Source organism: Schistocerca serialis, chromosome 4 (genome assembly GCF_023864345.2).
Source record: "Schistocerca serialis cubense isolate TAMUIC-IGC-003099 chromosome 4, iqSchSeri2.2, whole genome shotgun sequence".
Lineage (NCBI taxonomy): Eukaryota > Metazoa > Arthropoda > Insecta > Orthoptera > Acrididae > Schistocerca > Schistocerca serialis.
Genome location: NC_064641.1, coordinates 634,779,105 through 634,800,140, shown reverse-complemented (window position 1 = coordinate 634,800,140; position 21,036 = coordinate 634,779,105). Strand labels below are relative to the sequence as shown.

At 46.0% G+C, this 21,036-nt stretch overlaps 1 protein-coding gene across 1 annotated transcript in view; it reads left to right on the top strand.

Moving 5' to 3' along the window:
• Positions 1 to 21,036, top strand: part of LOC126475475 (serine/threonine-protein kinase PLK4) — a 245,383-nt gene that overhangs the window by 55,986 nt on the left and 168,361 nt on the right. The gene's annotated exons all lie outside the window — the stretch shown is intronic.

Below are 21,036 nucleotides of genomic sequence, written 5' to 3'. Positions count from 1 at the left end.
CTGGAATAGAGATCAACATAAACATCATTCCTGTCCGTTTTATTGCTCGTGAAAACCACACATTGCATGTTGTACAACCACACAGTGAGACCTTCAGAGGTGATGGCCCAGATTGCTGTACACACCGGTACCTCTAATACCCAGTAGCACATCCTCTTGCATTGATGCATGCGTGTATTCATCATGGCATACTATTCAAAAGTTGGTGGATTAAAGCTCTTGTGCAATGTTCTGGGAATTTACAAGAATGCTGGATAGAGCCATATGCCAGGTTGTCCCATTCCTCAACGGCAATTCGGTGTAGATCCCTCAGAGTGGTTGGTGGGTAACGTCGTCCATAAACAGCCTTTTTCAATCCATCCCAGGCATGTTCAGTAGGGTTCATATCTGGAGAACATGCTGGCCACTCAAGTCGAGCAGTGTTATTATCCTGAAGGAAGTCATTCACAAGGTGTGCACAATGGAGGCGTGAGTTGTTGTCCTTGAACACGAATGCCTTGACAATATGTTGCCGATATGGTTGCACTGTCGGTCGGAGGCTGGCATTCACATATCATACAGCATTTGTGGCGCCTTCCATGACCACCAGTGGATGTCGGCCCCGCACAATGCCATCCCAAAACAGCAGGGAACCTCCACCTTGCTGCACTTGCTGGACAGTGTGTCTAAGACATTCAGCCTGACCGGGTTGCCTCCAAACACATCTCCGACAATTGTCTGGTAGAAGGCATATGCGACAATCATTGGTGAAGGGAACGTGATGCCAATCCTGAGTGGTCCATTCGGCATGTTGTTGGGCCCATCTGTACCGTGCTGCATGGTGTCGAGGTTGCAAAGATGGACCTCGCCATGCACATCGGGAATGAAGTTGCGCATCATGCAGCATGTTGCACACAGTTTGAGCGTAACATGACGTCCTGTGGCTACACAAAAAGCATTATTCAACAGGGTTCCACTGAGCCATAATCCACAGGTAGCAGTCGTCCATTGGAGTAGTAGCCCTTGAGCAGACTGAGCGAGGCATGTCATCAACAGATCCTGTCTCTCTCTGTATCTCCTCCATGTCCGAACAGCATCGCTTTGGTTCACTCCGAGACGCCTGGACACTTCCCTTGTTGAGAACCCTTCCTGGCACAAACTAACAATGTGGATACGATCAAACCACAGTACTGACCGTCTAGGCACAGTTGAGCTACAGACAACACGAGCTGTTTACCTTCTTCCTGGTGAAATGACTGGATCTGATCGGCTGTTGGACCGCCTCCTGCTAATAGGCACTGCTCGTGCATGGTTGTTTACATCTTTGGGCAGGTTTAGTGACATCTCTGAACAGTCAGAGGGACTGTGTCTGTGATACAATATCCACATTCAATGTCTATTTTCAGGAGTTCTGGGAACCACGGTGATGCCAAACTTTTTTTGATGTGTGTATATACACTACAGTAACTATTATTTATGAAATATGTTGTGTACAAGCCTCATAATATACAAAAGTTACCAAAAATATAAGTTTACTCAAGTAGATGTATGGTATTCTGAACTTTAGAATGAATGGTTCTTTTAAACAAAGGTACTTCTGCCAATACTGGATAGAGCACAAACATGGACTAAAACTGATGCTATAGAACTAAGAACATTCTTTGCAGCACTCTATGTTTGAAGATACATCGGTATCACAACACATGCAAAGGTTTTGATGTAATTAACAGGGAAAGCAAGTGTAAATTTTACAGAAATTTTTAGAATTTAGGTTTTCAAATCAAATTTATGTGAGACCCATGATTTTGCTCAGGCACAAAGGAAACAACAGAAGTTGGCTTCTGTACGTAAATATTTTCCCTTGCCAAAGGAATGTAGTTCAGTTGCAAAGGAAGTATATCAGCATCTCTCATCTGTGTACCTATTTCACAGTAAAATAGAAAGTTAGGTAAGTTTGCCATTAAGTGAAATAAATCTGTGAAACAGAATTCAGAATTTTAGCATTTGCTTTGGAATAACTGCTTGTACAACTGCTGATATCCTGGATAGGTGGTGGGATATACCAGAATGGAAATGAAACATGAACCCTTACAGTTTGTAGGCAATGCTCTTACTGAATGTAAATTCTTGGCCATACTCAGAACCCAACACCTCTGCATCTATTGTCAGTTCCCAGTTCCCCACTTGTACTTTTCAGCCTCCTCAGACTCCCCTGCATACAGTGTGAGACTGACACGACACTTCTTGAGAGCAAGTCTACTGCAGGCTATACCTCATCCACAATCCCTTTCTCTCGCTTTCCTTTAATTGGTGTTGTTTTATTCCCCCCCTTTTTTTCTCTTGTGTTTCCCTCATTCAAGTCAGATTTTACTCCTAGAGAGGAAGTGTGGGCAGAAGGGGGGGGGGGGGGGGGAGAGAGAGAGAGAGAGAGAGAGAGAGAGAGAGAGAGAGAGAGAGAAAGTGAAAGTGCATTTGCCTCCCTAAAACTTCCTCATTTCCCTCAATAAAGAGAGTTTATTTTGCAGCTCAGCCATAATCAGTCAGTATCTCCCTCCCCATCTCTTCTATTAGTGTATGTCAGTCAGTGTGCCACTCATCTCTCCAATTTCAGGGTTCTCTTGGTCTGTCCTCTCAGTCAATATTTTGTATTTTATATATTGGTTACAATTTTTATTCAAACATTTTTGTTGCTGTATGAAATTTTTTAAGTTGAATCCAACATTTTAAAAATTATTCTTTGGGTGAAAATGAACTCTAATGTGATTGAAATAATTCACATACCTCCACTTAAATAGTAACAAAACTATGTAAGAAAACCTATAATGTTTCAGTAAATGGAGTTATGCAACACTACACAGAAAAATTCTGAATTATTTACAAACAAGTAACTGATGAGTCAATTTGAATGCGTAAAAAACATTACTTGTGATTCCATCCCAGCAAGATTCCAGCAGAAATGAGGTTTTTTTTAAAAGGCATGTTGTCATGCCCAAAATGAACATGTACAATACTTAACCTGAAGATAAAAGATGTGTGGCATACAGGTAACTGCATGTGCAAGTGAATCTGATGAAAGAATGAAAGCAAAAGACTAGTGCCATTATTTGTATTTATTTATTTTCATGTTATGGCCTTTGTTGGCCAACTTTAGTGAATCTTATAAAAAGGTTCCAATTATCTATGTGAACAGTACTGACTTATTCTCTCAGACCGCAACTTTCCACATTCATCTGTAATTATCTTTTGTATTGTCCATGGCAATAGTCACATACTTTCTTAAGATTTACAAAGACTTGTATTGTTTCCTGTAATATGATAAGAATAATTTTAAAGTGATGATATGTTCTGCACAGTTTCTTTAGGATGTGTGGCCTCCTTTGTATTCACTACATCTTGCTGTAGTTGCTGTTTAAATCTACTATAGAAAATACTGGAGAAAATGTTGTGGACACAGTCCAAAAGAGACTACCTCTGTAGTTATATGGATGTATCTTACCTCCTTTTGTTGTCTAGTTGGTGGATTAAAGCTCTTGTGCAATGTTCTGGGAATTTACAAGAATGCTGGATAGAGTCATATGCTTGGAAGTCTGAACCATGTTGTTGGCATGTTTCCATATTTGTGCAGAAACTTGATCCTCTTTGCATGTCCAAACTCCTCGAGGGCTGCTCCCACCTCTTGGGCTGTAGTGGGTTTAAGTGTTCAGGCTTTGTTCTTTATTTGGGTGTTTATTCTAATTTTTAAACATGTTCAAGATTCAGAAGGTTACTGAATGCTTTTGCCATAATTTTGGCATTTCCTAGTTTCTACACCTTCATCTACATGTAGACTCCGCAAGCCATCTTATGATATGTGGTGGACAGTACTTTGTGTACCAGTGTCACCTCCCCCTATTCCTGTTTCAGTCACGAAAGCTGCATGGCAGGAACTATTGCTGCTAAGCCTCTGTGTGGCCTCACATCATTTTAATTTTACCTTTATGGTTTTCGCTAGATATGTGTAGGATGGAGCTATGTATTGGCTGACTCTGCTAGGAATGTACACTCTTGGAACTTCTAGCAGTAAACCACACGTTGATGCTGAACACCTCTCTTGCAGTGTCTGCCACTGGGGTTGGCTGAGCATCTGTGTCATGCTTTCACACTTACTAAATGAACCTATAATGAAACGTGCTGCCCATCTTTGGCTCTTCTTTGTTTCCTCTGTCAATTCTATCTGGTACAAATCTCAGACTGTCAAGCGGTATTCAAGTGTTGGTTGAATGAGTGTTTTGTGACCTGCTCCCTTTGTTGATGGACTACATTTCCTAAGGATCTGTCCAGTGAATCTCAGTCTGGCTGTCTACCTTACTGGCTGTTTATTTTATGTGGATGTTCCACTTAAATTGCTCTGTTGCATTCTCCTAGATATTTTACAGAATTAACTGTTTCCATTGATTGTTTTGCAATTGAGTAGTCATACAATAAAGGGTCTTCCTGTGTACATATCTGCAATAAGTTACTCATGCTTATGTTGAGGATCAATTGCCACTCCGTGCACCAAGCATCAGTATTCTGCAGGTTTTCCTACATTTCAATACAATGTTTTGGCATTGTGACTTCTCTGTATACAACAGCATTAGCTACAAAAAGCCTCACGGAACTTGCAACGTTATCTAAGAGGTCATTTTTATGTATTGTGGAAAGTAATGGTCCTATAACATTCCCTTTTGGATGTCGGAAGACTTCTCTCTATTGAGAATGACATGCTGTGTTCTGTGTGCTAGAAACTCTCCAACCCGCCTGCACAGTCAGTCTGATATTCAGTATTCTCATATTTATTTGTTAGGCAGCAGTGCGGAACTGTACTGATTGCCTTCCAGAAGTCAAGGAACACATCTACCGGGGCGCCTGTGTCTGCTGCTTTCCGGGTTGTGTAGACAAACAGAGTAACTTGGATTTCACAGGTTTGTTGTTTTTGGAACCCATGTTGATACCTACAGAGCAGATTTTCAGTCTCCAGAAATATGTGAGCATCAAACACATTCTAAAATTCAACAACAGACCAATATTGGAGACAGAAGCCTCTAGTTTTGTGCATCTGTTTGACAATCCTTTTTGAAAATGAGAATGACCTGTATACCTTTTTCCAATAATTAGGAATGCTTCACTCCTCTAGAGACTGTCGGTATGCTGCTACCATAAGCGGGACAAATTCTTTCTCATATTCTACGTAGAACCGAAATGGTATCCCATGAGGTGCAATGGCCTTTCCTCTGTTGAACGCTTTCAGTTATTTTTCTATCTCTTGGTTAACTATTTTGATATCTGTCATTGTGTCATTCATGCTGCCGCAGTTTAAAGAAGGAACTAATCTACAATCTTCCGCTGTGAAACAATTTTGGAAAAAGATGTGTAGCATTTTGGCCATTTTTATGCTATCCTCTGTTTCAAAGCCATAATGGTCACAGAGCATCTGGTCAGCTGGCTTTGATCTATTTACTTATTTAAAACAAGATCAAAACTTCATAGGATTTTGTGTCAAGTTGGTAGATATAATTGTACTTTTGAATTCATTGAATGCTTCACATGATCTCCCTTATGCTAATTTTGGTTTTGTTTGGTTGTTGCTTGTCTGCGAGGCTTTGGCAACGTTTAAATTTGCAATGCAGCTCACTTTACCTTCGCAGCAGTTTTCTAACGTGGCTTTGAACCAATGTGGGTCTTTTCCTTCCCTCATAACTTTGTTTGTAACATACCTCTCTAAAGTGAATTGTACATTGATCTTGAACTTTGTCCATTGATGATCAGCATTGTCAGTGCTGCAGATGAAATTTTTGTGTTGAACAGTCGCGTACTCTAAAATATGTTTCGTCTTGCTCTTGCTAAATAGAAGGATCTTCTTTGTGTTCCTATTTACAGCCATATTCATTGATGCTGTAATGATCTTATGATCACTGATTCCCTGTTCTGTGCCAACCGAGTAAAAATTTCTGGACTGTTATTCACCAGAAGGTCTAAAATGTTACCTTCCCAACTCGGTTCTCTGGTTAACTGCTCAAAGCACTTTTTGGATAAGGCACTTGTAACAATTTCACATGATAACCTTTCTCTACTTCCTGTCCTAATCAATTGAATCTCACAGTGTATAGCTGTGAAGTTGAAATCTCCACCTAAAACTATAACATGGCCTGGAAATTGTTCTCCTAAGTTTCATATCGACTGTTCTGCGATGCTAATCCTGAGGAATGAGGTTTATAAAAGCATCTGATGACCATGTTTGATCCATCTTCAATGCTTATCTTCATCCAAATTGTTTCACATTCTTAATTTGTACTAATCTCACTAGATATTATCATATTTTTATTGCTATAAACACACTTGTGCCACCAGCATTCAACCTATCTTTGTGATACACATCCCAGTTGAAGTTTAGAATTTCATTGCTATTAACATCTGGTTTCAGCCAGCTTTCTGTCCCTAGTGCTGTGTCGGCATTGTTAGCGTTTATAAATGAGACTAGTTCCCGACACTTCCATATACACTCCTGCAGTTAACTAATATTGTGTCAACATTTTCTTCCTCTGATCTGCTGTGACTAGGTACCCTGTCTGGACTCATTTGTGCACACCACACGTATTCCTCTATTCCAGTAGCTGCTTCCTGCATATAGTGCATTCCTGACCTATTTGGCGGGGGGAGGGGCCGGGATTGGCCTCCTTCATTTTTCCACCCAGTAGCAGAGGTCGAGAAATCCACATCCAAGTTCATCACAGAATCATCTGAGCTTCTGGTTTAAAGCCTTCCAATCAGCTACACACCAGAGGACTGCGACAAGTTCTGGAATTTATGCTTAAACGATAGCTCTGCTTCCACTTGAAGAGTGAGGCTAACTGTCTTCACCAACTCAGCAAGCTGCCTGTCTGAACCAAGGTGGCAGCCATAGTTCGTACTGACTTGAGCCATGATTTGCAGCGGTGTGCCTCCTCCACATCTTGGGTGAGACCTCTCACAGCAAATAAGCAGAATGGACACTGGCCATCTTTTCTGACCTGAAATGGACATTAGCTGTCTTTCCTGACCTGCCCACTATTTTCCTGAGGGAAACCCACCTAATGTTATAGTTGTCAATGACAAGCAGTCCCACACTTTACGCTTTTCCAGATCTCTATCCAAAAGTTAAGTATAACGCTGACAGGAGAAAGGTGAGCAATCACGTAACATCACTGTAACTATTTACCTATGAACCCTACTTGTTTGCTAAGTAAGTTGGAACTTAAATAATGGCAACACTGCTGTGGAGAGACTATGCAATGGAATCTACTATTGTCGCTGATAGTACACATTGTTGACATACCTACATTACCTCCGAGCAAATGGACTCGCCTGTCCCAAGTCACCGGCGTGCACACAATCAAGGGAAACACAGTCACTTGTGAGCGAGCAGTCTAACGTAATGGTGCCACTATGTTTTAGAAACAGGAACAATGGAGTTGGATCAAGATTGAATGTGCCAGACATCGTACAACATGACAGTGTCATCTAGGTCTTCAAGAGGCATGCGGGGAATCGTCACTGCCATACAGAACAGTGGCACATTGGGTAAAAGCCTTCAACGAAGGTCGGCAAACTGTGGCAGACATGCATCGGGTAGGTCATCCTAGCATCTCTGAAGAAGAAGTGCATGCTGTTGCCGCGTTAATGGACAGTGATCGGTGCCATATGATTTGTGAGCTTGCCCACGAAACTGTATTAGCGCATACGACTGTGCTTCATATCCTGAAGGAATGCCTGGACATGCAAACCATTGCATCATGATGGGTTTCGCATGACTTGACAGAAATGCTGAAATGGATGCATTAGGACACTGATCAGATGCACTTGGAGCGCTATGAATGCGAAGGAGAGGCTTTCTTACACCGTATCATAACACTGGATGAGACATGGGCCATGGGGCCACATCGTACAAGCCAAAACTGAAGTGCGAAGCCAACGAATGGCGTCATTATGGCTCACTGCGAAAGTCGAAAGTGCCCTAGTATGGTGAAAGTTATGGTGATTCTCATGTACGACTGTGGTGGTGTTATCCTAACACATTATGTTCCTCCACGGCAGACTGTCAGTGGACAGTATTACTGTTCCTTTTTGGAGCATCACCTGCGACCAGCTTTGCGCAGGAAGTGGCGACACTTTCTGTGCAACCCACCCATCATTATGCACGACAGTGCGTGGGCACATACAGCGCAAGCTATGGCTGCTCTGTTCTGTCGATGGGACTGGGAAGTACTGTACCATCCACCGTATACCCCGGACTTAAGTCCTTGTGACTTTGATTTGATTCCGAAGATGAAGGAACCACTTCATGGTATTCGCTTCAGAACTGTTCCAGAGATTTGATAGGCAGTAGACTCCTCTATTCACTCCATCAACAGAACAGGCTCTGCTAACGGTGTACTATGCCTCCTACATCACTGGCAACAGGTTCTACACAACTGTGGTGGTTACTTTGAAGGACAGTAACAGGTGCAACCATTTAACTCTTTTGCATCGGTTGTGAATAAACAGTTACCCCTATTTAAGTTCTAACCCTCATATTTATAGGAAACGAATATTGCGTGCTGTGAATAGTAGTGTAACTGGAAGGTCAGCACAACAGTGCATGAGACACCTCACTCACTCACTCACTATAATGACGGGCCTGCCTTGGCCCGAGGTAGCGGAGTTTAAACTGTTTTGAGCTGTTCCTCCTGAAGTCCTCTCGGTTTGGAATGGTTTTTCTTCGCGTGTTGGTCTGTCCTCTGGTTTCTGTGAATGCAGCAGCTTATCTGCTGGCTGATTCTGGCGGCTTCTTGTTCTTCTTCTTCTTACTGCTTCCTGGCTGCCCGAATTCTATTTTCTTCAGGTGGGACCAGTCCACTGGCGGCGTCTGTGTCCGGATATACTTGACTGCTTCCTCAGTCATGTATTTCCAGTCCTTGTCCGTGAAGATCGGGTGCTTGTTTATGAGCTCCAGATCTCCACGGCTGACGATTTCCCTCCCACGCATCTTCTGGTTTAAGGGTTCGCACCCCCAGTGGAAATCGTATGGTTTGTGAGGAAGGGAAGGGATGTTATCTACCGTGAAAGGGTAAGGATGGTCATGATGGGGGTAGCTACCATCTCGCAGGGAATCGGCGATCTTGGTGAGCACCTCCCTCACACAGTTCTTGTTGGGGAGGGGGAGGCACTCGAACGGCTCGTCTTCTTCTTCTCCCTCGGTCTCCATTGGCACTTCCTGTGTCGTCTGCGTTTCCTCAGAGACAGGAGTGATGACTGCTTCCGAGGGGTCCGTCTCCTTGTTGTCGGTGGTCTTCCCCGACTGTATGACCACCTCCCTAGCAACCTGCGTTGCCGCGTCGACCAGGGAAGTGGTCGTTTGTGTTGCCGCGTCTACCCCCGTACAGGTGGGGATCGGTGCCATGCCCATCTTCGTGCAGGATGCGAGGTGCACGGTGTGCCTTAGTTGCGACAGCTCCTCGCGAACCTCTTCGAGTTCCGCTCTCAGGGCCGCTCTCTCCTCCGCCATGGCGGATTTGAGCATGATGATTGCGTCCTCGTTGGCTTCCCGCAGTGCTTGGCGGAAGGCGTCCACATCGTCTTGGTGGCGCAGGCCGCTTTCCCTACTAAGGCAGGGGGGCGGGGTGACCACCATTTCTTCTTCTTGGGCCACCTCTTCGTGCGTGATGGCCGACTTCCGCTGCTTCCACGTCTTCAGGTAACTGCAGCTGTGCGTGTTTGCGGCGTGCGAGCCGCCGCGGTTTACGCACAGCGCTGCAGTACCGTCGCATTCTTTGGCTATGTGTCCAAGCTTTTGACACTTATAGCACTGTAATTGTGCCACAGGCTTCCGCTTCTTCTTGTTGTTGCCGCAACTGTTACTCCCGACTGTGTTTAGCAGGAGCTCCACAGCAGCAGCAATCTTGCCTCTTCCTCCATTCCTACTTCTCGGCATGGCGATGGGCTAGTGGCGAGCGAGCGAGCGATGGTGTAAACGGTGCGAGCAGCAGCGAGTCGAGCAGTGGAGTGCATGCGTGCGTGCGTGCATGAGACACCTGTGTCTCTGTTTTGTTTTTCCATTTGGAGTGGGTAGAGTGTAGTTTCTTGGTGAAGTCGACAACATAATGCCACAAAGATGCCATTTGGACCCAGTTTTTCAAGGTAGAATACTAGGCTGCTTGGATGCAGGCCAGACGAGGACCAAAGTAGATGTGCCACAAAGTGTAATTTCGTGCCTTTGGTGATGGTTTTGAGGTACAGGTGGTGTTTTTCACAGGCCAGTATAGGATCGATCAAGAATAACTTTAACAGCTGGACTAAATTGAAGCACACCTCCAAGACAGTTGGCTGCAGAGCTTGCAGCTGCGTCAGAAGTTCCTGTTTGCTAACAAACTGTGTATTGGGGGGACAGAATGGAGAACTGTTTGTCATACATACAGCTGTGTGCATCCCACTCACTCCAGCACAGAGATGGGCACGTGTATTGTGGAATCGGCAACATCAAAATTGGATCATGAATGAGTGAAGGAATGTGCTCTTGACAGATAAACTCTACTTAATTTTGCAAAATGATTCTTGTTGGACTTTAGAGAGAACCTGATAGTCAATACTACCACAGGAACATAATAGGAATAGACCATTTTGATCATGGCATCATGTAGAATGGCTGTAGGAAGCTGCACATCTTTGTTGGTGGTCGGAGGGATATTGTGAACACTCTGAGTTAGAGAGATGAGGTACTGCTACCACAAGTTTGCCTTTGCAGCAGTGTGGTTGGTCGAGACTTCCTCGTTGTGAGTGATAATGCCCATCCACATCAAGCTGCTCTGGTAGATGACTTTATTGGAGGTGAAGATATCCATTGCTTTGACTGGCTAGTGAGAATCCTATGTCTGAATCCTATAGAATGTGCCTGGGATGCACTAGGGAGGCAATTGCCTCCCTTCAGTCGCAACCAAGGACACTTCCAGACCTCTGCACCACTCGTGCTGAGAAATATGAGGGTTTCCTGAAAGTAATGCACCACATTTTTTTTCTTCAACAGTTCTTTATTGAACATAAAGAATGGTGTTTCATCTACACGCCCTGTTTTTCCACTTAATCTCCATCCTGTTCTGTGGTCTTCCTCCAGCACGAAACAAGGGTGTGTATGCCCTGTCGGTACCTATCCTTGTCCAGGTGGTGGAGCCAGTGCTTCACTGTGTTTTGTATCATCTCCTCATTATCCTCAAAATGTCTTTTTCGAATAGCATCCTTAAATGGCTCAGACAAGTGGAAGTCCAAGGGGACTAGGTGAGGGCTGTAGGGTGGACAGGGTAACACTGTCCCATCTTGTGTTGTGATGTGTTCAGCAGTCCTGAGACTTGTGTGGGGCCGTGTTATCGTGTTGCAGCAAAACACCTCATGGTTTTCTGCGGCGCCAAAGTCACCGGAAACGTGTCTTGAGTTTTGTTAATGTGTTGAAATATGCTTCTGAATTAATGATACTACCTCTTGGCATCACATCAATGAGAATCACACCTTCACAGTCCCAGAACATGGTGGTCATGACCTTACTGGTGGAAACATTTGCTTTGAATTTTTTCCTCTGTGTGGAATGATTCTATCAACTGTCATTTTGTTTTGGGCTCAAAATGGTGAACCCAGGTTTCATCACCTGTCACAGTCCGGGACAAGAAGGCCTCCCCCTCAGCTTCAAAACGTTGCAACAAATATTTTTTCTGTGTGATTTGTGATCCACCGTTAGACACCACGGGACCCATCTTGCACACACCAAGAGTGTGGATAATTGCATCCACACTTCCTTTGCTGATTCACAGATGCAGTGCTAATGGCTGAGTCATAATGCATTTATCCTTGCGAATGGCAACATCAGCTTGCTGCAACATGTCAGGTGTGACAGCCATGGATGGTCTCTCTGACCGCTGCAAATCGTAGAGCTCCACCGAACCGCCTTTTGATGACCTCCTTCTCCGTGCCCAGTGACTAACTGTACTTCTGTCGACATTAGATGCTCCATAGACTTTGCGCAAGTGTTTGTGAATATTCTCCACAGTTTCTTTCTCTGCAGTGAGAAATTCAGTGACAGCATGTTGCTTGTAACGTACATCACCTACAGATGCCATTCTGAAACTGTCGTGCAGCTACGCTATCTATCAAAAATGACGGAAACTCGGCGTACTCACTCAAGAAACTTCAAATAATAGACACTTAATGTTTCCCATCCATAACATTATTTTTGGCTGGGAAAAAAATATGGTGCATTACTTTCTGAGAAACTGTGTAGGATCAGCTGCCAAGAGAGGTCTTGAACCGTCTCGTAGAGAGCATGCCACAGCACTGTGTAGCATGTGTGGCTGTTGGGGATAATGTTATTCCTTATTAACAGCTTCTTTTGTTGTGGAAGAGATTTCCCAGTTGTTTTATTTTCTATAATGTTTATCTTAGCTATCACAACGTTTTTAACATTATGTTTCGGGAACTGTTTTGTACCAAATGCAATTTAACTAAGCTGCAGCTTGTTCAGTAATTGTTCTGACATCCTGATGTTCTCTTTTCATGATTATGCTTAACTTTTGGTCCCTAGTGTATTTCAAGCAGTGGGCAATACCTCAAACCTGTTTTCAGGTATAAGGAGACAGCCGTACTGCTGGTACCCACTTTTGCCTTCCATCTGAAGAGATGTGACCCTGGTGCTGTTCTTGATAAGAGAGTAAGGCCTTTTTTTCATGGTTATACTTAATTTTTGGACACTATTGTACTTCCAGCAATGGGAAACACCTCAAACCCTTCTTTAGGCGTAAGGGGAGACTCACGCGGCCAGTACCCACTTTTGCCTTCCACCTTTTAAGATTCATGACCTCACTGCTGTTTGCCAGTTACCGTCAGGTGAGTGTCGACTGTCCAGTGCATGCGAATTGGAAGGTGCTGTGGTATTAAGGATCCTAGGCAATGCAACAGGCTCCAGAGGTGCCAAAGCATTCGTCTCATGTGCCCCAGCTCCACTGCAGCTCAAGGCAGTGGCCTGGAGCCTGTTGACTGTGTCCAACACAGCTCAGAGCTGGTTACAGACAGTGACCAATACCCCTGTAGCTGTACACAACAGGTGCAGTCTGTATCCACAAGTAATGTAACACCAACCAAGAAGTCACAATGTGCAATCTAAGTTTTACTGCTACGCTACTTCTAGTTTATACTACACTAAAAAGTCGGCTCAAACTATAGATGATGCACTAGAATTTATGAAAAAAACAGAATAAGTTAGTAAACAGTAGTCTACTCAGTAAAATACACAGATACAATTCACTTCTTCACAGAAATACATGAAAACAGAAACTAAACGAAGTACTATGTGTAAAATAGAAGGATCTGCTAGGGAACTAGGCACAACTGCTTGTCTTCTGGTCAGCTTTTAAATATGTGCTGTTTTCCTGACTTCACTTTTCAACATTAGTGAAAGGGGGTTGTATTTTTGTAGCTGTCCTCCAAATGTTTTGTAATAGTCTGTGGAATTAGTTTTTTGTTAGTTTTCTTCCTCTGGGTCGAGCACATGTTTTTGATATTGTCTCTTGATCTGCCTTTTAATTTGGGCAATTTTTTTCTGGGTTTGAGGTTGACACCATGTTCTTTTGTTTTGTAGGTTCGAAGTTAACCATGGCTGGTGTCTTTCTTCTTGAACATTGTCACATTCTTAAGTCCACCAGACATCTCTTTTGATTGAGGGGGTAATTTTCAACTTGTTGTTTGATGATTAGTATCAGTTCTTCTAAATTGTCTGTAATATTATGGTTTGTGTGATTTCTAGTGAATTGACAGCAGTTATAATTCCTATGTTCTTTGTTTGTTTTCACTTACTGTACTTCTCCTGCAGAGATGTGAATTTAATTTTAATTTTGGATGTATAGTGGTGTGAACCAGTTCCTGTTAGTAACGTAATATTGTACATTTATCTGTGATAGGATCCGTCCGTGTATACGTAATAAAGCTGCCATTCCCCTTTTCTCCAGTCAAAATGCTGCCAAGTTTTAAGTTTGTTTGGCCTCTTTTTGAAGTATGTAAATTTAAAGATGAAGTTATTTTGTCCACAAGTTCAACACTGGCATGTTTCTGTGTGCCATTTCCTGACTGTACCTCAGTATTATTATTCTGTTTGGCATTGAAGTCCACTTTGCTCTTCTTTCCTGATCTTCATTAGAAAATTTTTCTCATTAGTAGGGGGTATGGGCATTTGTGGAGGTATACATTTTGTTTGTTGTTTTTAAGGTTAAAGTTCCAATTTTTGGTGAGATGGCTTGAAAATCAATTAGCTATTAATTTTTATATTTACATGCCCTGTTCCTAATTAGCTTGTTCTTTCATGACCTTTTGTCTGGATTTCCTTGTTATAAATTCTGTATCCTTGGGATCTGAATGGCTCTTCCATGATACTTATTTTCTGGAACCCTACTATTAATTTTTTTTTAATTTTATGTGTCACCCAACATTCATAAACAGGTTTGTGATTGCCTGTCATCATTGTTTGTACACTGTTCCCAATCTGGAATTTCCATTTTAATAAGCATGTCTGTAAGTAATTATTTCAAACAATCTCTACAACAATCGTTGAAGGTGATAATGTCTTAGTGAGTGTGCACCTAACAGGGCTAATGTCTTTGATGTATTTGGCATAGACATTAATAGACGCAAAGATGTCACAAGACATATTTTAGTGGAACCAAATATATAATTGTTACAGTGAAAAAAGATTAGATAAGTTATATAATGAGCAAGTCAAGAACTGCCAATTTTCTTAGCTCCAAATAAGGAATTCTGCTGAAGAATCTGTAAATGAGCATTGATACAATTTCAGACCTTTTAATCAATTTGTGCTAAGTTCATGTTTGTATACAAAAGTGGTGAGTGGTGTTAAATATATACTGTTATTTAACACATGTACTATAAACCTGCTTAATCAGTAGTTAAATCAAATCGTAATGAATATAAAGAATGCGTAAAGTTTTTGGTGGGTTAGAAAGCTGAATTTCATGTTCATGGTTGCAAAAAATTTCATGGACTTTTGTTCAACTATGATATCAAATAAATGAACAAAATTATCTGTGAGCCTTCTCGGTATGTCTTTTCTTTTGTCTGTACTATTTAGTCCTATTTGTTTATTTAAGCTCTTGTAGCCCACTTTATACATTCGTCTCGTCCATTTTAGTCACCTTTCTCCTCCCCCCCCCTGCGGGTTCGGGGGTCAGATATAGGCCCGCGGTATTCCTGCCTGTCGTAAGAGGCGACTAAAAGGAGTCTCAAACGTTTCGGCCTTAATGTGATGGTCCCCTACGGGGTTTGACCCCTATCTTTCAAAATTTTCTGTTAGTGCGTACCATTTGGGGAAGGACGCCTTACGTGGTGTATTATATATCCCTCTTGCCCTAAGATCTGGCACAACCGATATTGTCATGGAGTTGGCCTTACACCGTGCTTCCAGCCACATCAGCTGCTGTGTGTTCCGGGCAGCATACATGCCCTCCATTATGAACTTCCATCTTTGCCCTCCTGACACATATGGATATTCAACACCCGACATCCAGCATGGTAGCCAGTCCGTTGTGGGGGGTCGTCATGTACCCTCTTGGTGGTAGCCCCCTGACTACACAGGGATCGCACTGCTGATGCCTGAGCTGCTACCTCCCCACGTATGCCGAGGAGTAGATGCCTATCCCTCTGGGGCATCGGGACTCCCGGCAAAGGCCATCCTGCCAGGTGGTCTTTGCTGTGGCTGGGTGGCGCCCGTGGGGAGAGCCCCTGGTTGGAGTGGGTGACCCGCAATGAAGCGTGGTACATCATCTCTCGCTGGTGGGCCTCCACCAGCAGTCTCTTAAGCGCTCGAGGTCTAACCTCAATGGCAGGAAATACGAACCATGATCATTTCCCTCTCTGGCCACTCCATGGGAGGAACGTATGGCAAAAGAAGGCAGTGGAGAATATTCACCCCGGTTCCTTGTGTGTACGCGAGTTGATGGGGAATCGTTTATGTCAACCAAGCTCCAGTTTTTTGTGGAGCATTTAGAGGACAAGTTCGGGGAGGTGGAGGGTTTGTCCAAAATGCGCTCTGGTTCAGTACTCATCAAAACAGCATCCTCTGCCCAGTCACGGAGGTTTCTCAATTGTGACAAGTTGGGGGATGTTTCCGTTAGCATCACGCTGCATAAGAGTCTCAACATGGTCCAGGGTATTATATTCCACAGGGATCTTCTTCTGCAGTCTGACGATGAACTACGTGCCAACCTCGAACGACGAGGTGTTCACTTTGTCCGGCGCGTCCATCGGGGTCCGAGGGATAATCAGGTAGCCACCGGTGCCTTCATCTTGGCCTTCGAAGGTGATGTTTTACCCGAAAAGGTCAAGGTGATGGTTTACCGTTGTGATGTGAAGCCATATATCCCTCCTCCGATGCGGTGTTTTAAATGCTGGAAGTTCGGGCACATGTCATCTCGCTGTACTTCCTGCATCACATGTCGAGTTTGTGGACATCCTTCGCATCCCAATACTCCATGTGCTCCGCCTCCCATCTGTGTTAACTGCGGAGAACACCATTGCCCCTGCTCACCGGACTGTCGGATCTTCCAGAAGGAAAGGAAGATAATGGAATATAAGACCCTGGACCGCCTGACCTACACCGAGGCAAGGCGGAAATATGAGCGGCTACATCTTGTGCCCATGACGTCTACCTATGCCGCTGTTGCAGCACTGGTTCGAACCTCTACAGTGTCGTCACCTACAGTTTGATCTCAGCTCTGTCAGAATTCACCGGCCCCCTTGGTTGTGGGGGGCACTTCACTCCCTGTTGCTCCTGCTCCATCTACTTCAGGAGCAACACTACCCCAACCACCGGGGACATCTGTTCCCCCTTCCCAGCCGGAGAAGCGTGAGCCTTCTTCAGCTCCTCTCCCCCGGAAGGGGTCCCTTGGGGCCCTCCCATCCCAGGCTTTGCCCAGTGCCAAAGCGGACACCTGCAAGTATCTCAAACAACCACCGGTCGCTGGTTGTAGGGCGTCACGGTCGTCTTCAGTCCCTGAGACTGACCCAGTGAGGCCCTCCCAGCCAGAACCACCTAAGGCACAGCGCGCAAAGCAGTCCAGAAAAAGGCTCCCAAGCATCCTGACATTGCGGTGGCACCTGTCCCACCGCAACCTTCTCACTCAGCGTCCGAAGATGAGGTGGAGATTCTGGCGTCCGCTGAGGACCTGGATCTCGCCAGTACCTTGGACGCAATGGATGGCTGTTGTACAGGTGGTGACTCAGTAGCAGCAGGGGCCCAGGAGGCGTAATCTGCCTCCCCAGTCCCTTCACGCCTTTCCCATCCATGGACAATACCATCCTCCAGTGGAACTGCAGCGGTTTCTTCCACCATCTAGCTGAGCTCCGCCAACTTAGCAGCCTTCACCCTTTCTTCTGTATTGCACTTCAGGAAACTTGGTTTCCAGCAATGCGAACCCCCGCCCTCCGTGGCTATCGGGGTTATTATAAGAACCGGGCAGCTTATGAAAGGGTGTCTGGTGGCGTCTGCATACATGTCCTTAACTCTCTTCACAGTGAGTTTGTACCTCTCCAAGCACCTTTAGAGGCTGTCACTGTTCGGGTGTGGACGCCACAGGCTGTTACTGTCTGCAGTCTTTACCTTCCACCGGATGGTGATGTCTTGCAGCATGTCCTGGCTGCGCTGATGGCCCAATTGCCGCCACCTTTCTTGCTATTGGGCGACTTCAACGCCCATAACCCTCTGTGGGGTGGGTCAGTGGCAACAGGTCAAGGTGCCACCGTTGAGCATTTATTGTCGCAGCTCGATCTCTCAATTTTAAATGATGGTGCCTTCACAGACTTCAGTGTGACACATGGCACATACTCCGCCATTGACCTTTCAATCTGTAGCCCTAGCCTCTTACCGTCTGTCCAATGGAGTGTGCATGACGACCTGTGTGGTAGTGACCACTTTCCGATCTTTCTGTCACTACCACAGCGTCACTCTTCTGGGCACCCTAGCAGATGGGCTATGAATAAGGCTGACTGGGACTTGTTCTCCTCCACTGCCACTATTGAGCCTCTCTCTAATGATGACATTGATGCGGTGGTTCAGTCGGTCACCACCGGCATCGTTGCTGCCGCCGAATCTGCCATTCCCCGTTCTTCTGGATCCCCTCGGCGGAGGGCTGTGCCTTGGTGGTCGCCTGAGATCGCTGAAGCGATTAAAGATCGCTGGCGGGCGCTCCAGCGTCACAAGCGACATCCCTCCATAGACCACCTTATCGCCTTCAAACGGCTGCGTGCGCGGGCCCGCCTCCTTATCCGCCAAGGCAAGAAGGAGTGCTGGGAGTGGTATGTGTCCACCATTGGCCTCCATGTCACTCCATCGCAGGTCTGGGCCAAGATTCGACGCGTCTACGGCTATCGGACCCCTGTCAGCATCCCTGCGCTCTCACTGAATGGAGCAGTTTGTACTGACTCCGACGTCATTGCAAACCGCTTAGCAGAACATTTTGCTATGAGTTCCGCTTCTGCGAATTACCCTCAGGCCTTCCGTTCCATTCAAGAGCGGATGGAACGTTGGAGCCTTTCGTTTCGCACCCACCAACCAGAATCTTACAATGCTCCATTCAGTGAGTGGGAATTTCGCAGTGCCCTAGCCGCTTGCCCTGATACCACTCCTTGGCCAGATGGCATCCACTGTCAGATGCTGAAACACCTTTCAGTGGACTGCCAGCGACGCCTCCTCGACCTTTACAACCGTCTTTGGGTCGAGGGGGAGTTTCCGTCGCAATGGCGGGAAAGCATTGTCATCCCCGTTTTGAAACCTGGAAAGAACCCTCTGGAGGTGGACAGCTACCGTCCCATTAGCCTCACCAACGTTCTTTGCAAGTTGCTTGAACGGATGGTGAGCCGGCGCTTGAATTGGATACTGGAGTCTCGGGGCCTTCTGGCTCCGTCTCAGGGTGGGTTCCGTAAAGGCCTCTCCACCACCGACAATCTGGTGAGCCTGGAGTCGGCCATCCGTACTGCTTTTGCCCGCCGTCAGCACCTGGTCGCTGTCTTTTTCGACATGCGGAAGGCGTACAGTACGACATGGCGTCATCACATCCTTTCTACACTTCATGGATGGGGTCTTCGGGGTCCTCTGCCAATTTTTATCCTCAATTTTCTGTCATATCGTACCTTCCACGTGCAAGTCGCAGCTTCATATAGTTCCTCCCACGTACAGGAGAACGGTGTGCCACAGGGTTCTGCTTTAAGTGTCTGCCTGTTTTTAATAGCCATTAACGGGCTTGCTGTGGCCGTGAGAAATTCTGTCTCCGCTTCCATGTATGCTGACGACTTCTGCCTTTACTACAGCTCTACTGGCATTGCAGCTGTTGAACGTCAGCTACAGGGCGCTATCCGCAAGGCGCAGTCTTGGGCTGTAGCTCATGGGTTCCAGTTTTCGGCAGCCAAGACCTGCGTTATGCATTTCTGCCGGTGACGTACTGTCCACCCGGAGCCGCAGCTTTCTCTTAACGGCGAACTTCTTTCAGTGGTGGAATCACACAGGTTTTTGGGGGTTGTTTTCGATGCCTGGTTGACTTGGCTGCCTCATATCCGGCAGCTCAAACAGGCGTGTTGGCGGCATCTCAATACTCTGCGATGTTTGAGCCACACCCACTGGGGCGCCGACCGATCTACCCTGTTCCGGCTCTACCAGGCGTTAATCCAGTCTCGTCTGGATTATGGGAGCCTGGCTTACAGCTCAGCTTCCCCATCTGCGTTGTGGGTGCTGGACCCAATCCTCACAGCGGGATACGCCTTGCCACTGGTGCTTTCCGCACCAGCCCTGTGGACAGCGTACTAGTGGAGGCAGGTGTTCCTCCACTGCGGTTACGATGCCAACAATTACTGGCTGCTTATGCTGCCCATGTTTTTAGCTTGCCCGGGCATCCAAATTACCGTGTCCTGTTCCCGCAGTCAGTCGTCCATCTGCCAGACCGTCGGCCCCGGTCGGGTTGTCCGATCACCGTACGCATCAAGGAGCTTCTCTCCGGGCTTGGGTTTTTCCCTCTTCCACCTCCTTTCCAGGCACCTCTGCGTACACCCCCGTGGTGTGTTCCTCGCCCTTGCCTTTGGCTCGACTTGACACAGGGCTCGAAGGACTCAGTCCCTCCAGAGGCCTTCCGCCGCCACTTTTATTCCATCCTGGCCACGTATCAGGGCTCTGGAATTGTTTACACTGACGGTTCGATGGTTGCTGGTCGTGTCGGGTATGCGCTAACTCTAGGGGACCATTCCGAACAACGTTCCTTGCCGATGGCTGCAGCGTTTACACTGCTGAGCTGGTCGCCATCTTTCGTGCCCTAGAGTATATCCGCTCCTGCTCAGGTGAGTCCTTCATTATCTGTAGCGATTCCCTGAGCGGTTTATGAGCTCTCGACCAGTGTTTCCCTCGTTCTCGTCTGGTGATGGCTATCCATGAGTCCCTGCATACTCTTGCCCGTTGCGGCCGCTCTGTGGTCTTTGTGTGGACCCCCGGTATCGCGGGCAATGAACATGTTGACCGCCTGGCGAAATAGGCCACGAGTAAACCATCTCTGGATGTTGGCCTCCCAGAGACTGATTTGCGGGCAGTCCTCCGCCGAAAAGTTTTTGCGCTTTGGGACGCTGAATGGCGCGATCGGATCACGCCCAATAAACTCCGTGCCATTAAGGAGACGAAGACTGTGTGGCGGTCATCCATGCGAGCCAACCGCAGGGACTCAGTCGTCCTTTGTCGGCTCCGCATTGGCCACTCCCGGCTGACACACAGTTATTTACTGTGCCGGGAGGACCCTCCTCTATGTCGCTGCGGGGCGGCTTTGGCAGTGGCCCACATTTTGTTGGCCTGCCCCCTTTTAGCTGTGGTCAGGCAGACATTCGCGCTGCCTGATACGCTCCCTGCCCTTTTATCTGATGACCCTGTTATGGTTGGCTTAGTTTTACATTTTATTCGGGCAGGGGGTTTTTATCGTTTACTCTGAGTGTTTGTTATGTTCTTTTGTG